Source organism: Cucumis melo, unplaced genomic scaffold, assembly GCF_025177605.1.
Source record: "Cucumis melo cultivar AY unplaced genomic scaffold, USDA_Cmelo_AY_1.0 utg001178l, whole genome shotgun sequence".
NCBI classification, from domain to species: domain Eukaryota; kingdom Viridiplantae; phylum Streptophyta; class Magnoliopsida; order Cucurbitales; family Cucurbitaceae; genus Cucumis; species Cucumis melo.
This window is the reverse complement of record NW_026124456.1, coordinates 27,487-31,665: the sequence shown is the minus strand read 5'-3', so window position 1 is coordinate 31,665 and position 4,179 is coordinate 27,487. Positions and strand designations below refer to the sequence as shown.

Sequence of the window (4,179 nt, the reverse complement as noted above, 5' to 3'; positions counted from 1 at the left end):
ATTCAAGGAAACAACTTATGATGAGTCATTAGAATCATGATAGATTATTTGAATCTATTCTAAGGATTAGAATAGAATCTAGAATAAAATAATAGAATTTATATATTCTATAGAATAAGAAAATATATAAATTCTAGAATTAGAAATTCTAGAATCAAAATAATAAAAAAATGTGTCACTATATAATTTCTAATTTTGAGTTTCTAACTATAATTACTATTATATTATTCATTATAATAATAACTTGGTATAATTAAAGATAACTTTTTTATAAAAAAATGAAATTAAAATGATAGGGTTTGTACTTTTTTTATTACAAAAAAAAAAACAATATGTCGTCTATTCTCCCCTCAATCAAATATGAATACTACGGCTGGAGTTTTATGAAAAAAGCCAAAGCCCCTTATCGGATTTGAACCGATGACTTACGCCTTACCATGGCGTTACTCTACCACTGAGTTAAAAAGGCCTATTTGATTCAATTTCTGAGTCAGACACTAGCCACGATGAGTTGAGTGTATATAATTATTATAAATTATAAATAATAAGATATGTACATAAATATATCTTATCTACATAGTCGCTCATTGAGTAACGAAAAATTGGATTTATCTAATGAGTATAGGTAAAATAGTTTTTTGATATTGGATTTGATCAATGCAATGAATTGTTTCATCATACGACCGATCCCTAATTAAATTGATGAGCCCCATCCTAACGAAATGAATTTGATTCATACCATGTACACACACGAATTGAACATAGATACATTCACCGAATCATTGATAAAGCAATTCTATTTGGCGAGAAAAAAATTTTCAATAACTTGTTGATCCCTATCCCCAGATTTCAAAATTTATCGTTTTTTAATTTCTTGGCTTAGTGTGAGATCGAAATATACCTAACCTAATCTTAACAATGAGTGAATCAATGAGTGAAAGTATGAGAAATGGAGTTTAATCCTGTTTATAGCATATGGCAGACCAATTCCCGAAGGGTACTAGCCTTCGTATTATTTAAATAAAAAAAGAATAAAATAAAAAAAGAATATTTTTTTTTCTAATATTTATTATTTTTGTTTATTTTAGAGGTTTCCTCTAATCACTACTAATCACTATTTTCATTTGATATTCTATAATATAAGTAATATAACTATATATTCCAATTTGCAAATTTATGTATATTATTTAAATGAAATAAATAAAAAAAAATGCAATTTAAAATAAAATAATTTCTATATAGAATTATATGGGGAATGGTGATTAGAATGAACGATTCATAAATAGAAATCACAAATAAAAAAATTTCGATGGAATAATGAAAGAAAGAAAAATACGTCGAATTGCATCATATTAGTCCCATTATATTTATTTTATATTGACAATTTCAAAAAACTATTCATACTATGATCATAGTATGATGGCAGTCGGGCAAGTATGCCCCCATCGTCTAGTGGTCCAGGACATCTCTCTTTCAAGGAGGCAGCGGGGATTCGACTTCCCCTGGGGGTAGGGTACTACGAAAGGAAGTTGATCATGGATTATCAACAAGCTTGGAATTGATTCTTCCCGGGTCGATGCCCGAGCGGTTAATGGGGACGGACTGTAAATTCGTTGGCAATATGTCTACGCTGGTTCAAATCCAGCTCGGCCCAATATATCGCGTATCCACCATAAAATGATATAACCTATTTGTCCTTCTACAGAAATACTTGACTTGATATGAAAGAATAAAAAAAAAAAACTCTTTTTTTATTCATTGACAGATTGATAATCAATCAATTTTACAATAACGAAAAAATAAATATTAATCCATGCTTCTCACACTAAAGTCCATGTCTCCGCGCATATCAATCTATTACTTTATTACTCGCGTCTCTGTCTGGTAGAATATGACAATTCGAATCAAAAATCTACATAGAAAGGTTTGAAGGAAATTAAATCAACAACATATGTTGTACACTTTATTTCCCTGGGATTGTAGTTCAATTGGTCAGAGCACCGCCCTGTCAAGGCGGAAGCTGCGGGTTCGAGTCCCGTCAGTCCCGATGGATCCAAATCCAATAAAAAAAAAATACATCAATTAATCTCTTCCTTTCCTGTGAAAGAGAGAACAAATAACATAACTGAATTTTATTCCAAACGGGATCTCTCTTATTTTTTTTCCACATTTTTCAACAAAAAAATATGGGAATTTTGATTTCTTCAACGAGTACTAATTGATGGGAGAAAGACATATGTGCCATATGTGAATTACCACAATTATTGGTAGCATCATATTCAGGATTCGAAGGCGTACTGGGTCTAGTTGATTACGCCCGATTTTTCTAATGAAATAGAGTACTATACGTTTCCGGAAAGCACATACATAAAGGGAATTTGGACGATACAAAATAAAGTTTACATAGTAAACTTTGATCTAATTTTTCGTCTGAAAGCAAAATATATCCGTTCTGGCTCCGATTTTTTGTAACCTCAATTAGTAAATTCAATTACTAATTTGAATTTGAAATAATCTATCTTATTAAAATTTAACACTTAACTTTTGATATATACGTCCCACTACTAATTCAAGGAAAGAGGATATTAATACAAACAAGGATCCCATCTATCTCTCTTAGTGAGGTAATTAAGAATTTTTGAAAGTTTAAGTTTCGTTTTTATTTCTTTTTTTTAAGAAGATTTTATAAGTACAAAAAAAGGAAGGAGTTTAGTTCGAACCTACCTCCTTTTCCTTTTTTGAATTTCGCTGCTATTCTTTGCTTGAGTTTGTTTATAAACAATGTAAGGGTAAAGGTAGTCTGATGAGACTTCATCAGATGATTGCATTGAATAAGAGGGCAGTAGATTATAGAAAAGAAAGAATGCAAAAAATTATAAATAAAAAAAAGTAACGAAATTCTTGATTGCATCAGGAATCCCATTTTGTTTAAATTCGGTATGGATAAAAGATCTTCCTATGTTATACTATTCAATTCTCGACGATGAATCGATTTGATAGCTCCGATATTGTTATTCATGATATTTTAATACGATTCGATATCATCGAGATGCAACGCATCCCCTTGAATTTACAAGCGAAACATTTATCATCTCTATGGGATTAAATCCCGAGTTATTGCGAATAAAAAATGAAACGATGATATTATGGAAGTAAATATTCTCGCATTTATTGCTACTGCACTGTTCATTCTAGTTCCGACCGCCTTTTTACTTATAATATACGTAAAAACAATCAGTCAAAGTGATTAATTTGAATTAACCTTGACGTTTTAGTTCTTATCAATGATTGAAGATAAGAAAAATGAAAAGCATTAAAATTTCGCGTCTTAAATGAAATTGGCGGACTAGAATTATCAGTATTCTACGAGAGAAGTATTCGATAAGATCCGATAGTATGGTAGAAAGAAATATATGAATCCTTCTACCATACTATCTATTATTGTTATTGAAGTGTATAAATATAAAATTGTACTCTATAAAAATAGAGGTTGAATATCGATCAATTTGAATATAGATGAATATACAATATATATCTTTCTATTTATATATAGATATCATATCAATTACATATATGTAATATTAATCTAATATACATAGTGGCCCAATTCTATTTCTTTGCTTCATAATTCATGTTGATTAGAATGAATCTGAAATCAAATAATCGAAAGGCCACTAATTTTTTTTTAGCATTCGAAAGAAGTAATTGATTGAGCAGTTGACAGATGATCCAGGAGTTCGGTTCCATGGGAACTTTTTATCTTCGGATTTCGAAAAGAATTAGCAAACCCCATTTTTATTTAACGTTTGAAGCATGATATGAAATGAGTTCCCTAAAACAAGAAAAAATCCTATTTTGAAAATAACTAAAATACTAATAATAATAAATAAAAGAAGTGGTAAGCACGTAATATGTGGGTGGCTACCCCGAGGTACTATCTTATTATGAGGTAGTATATTATTATGCGTAGTATCTCATTGGACAACCACTATGTCTATGTTCTTTCGTGTTGAAAGTATGGATCCACTTAAAAACTTATAATCCGAACTCTTTTTTTTTTTTACTTTTCAAAATAAAAGAAAAAAAGTTTTGCAGAACGATCTATAAAATAAACCAAAAACAATACAGTTTTATTTTTCAATTAGTAGTACTTCTAGAGTCCACTTCTTCCCCATACTA

At 29.8% G+C, this 4,179-nt stretch overlaps 1 non-coding gene across 1 annotated transcript; it reads right to left on the bottom strand.

The window, feature by feature from the left end:
* Positions 1–397: 397 nt before the first annotated feature.
* TRNAT-GGU (transfer RNA threonine (anticodon GGU)) lies at positions 398–469 on the bottom strand. The gene has a single exon. It is a non-coding gene; the product is annotated as a tRNA-Thr (tRNA).
* Between the last annotated feature and the right edge of the window lie 3,710 nt (positions 470–4,179).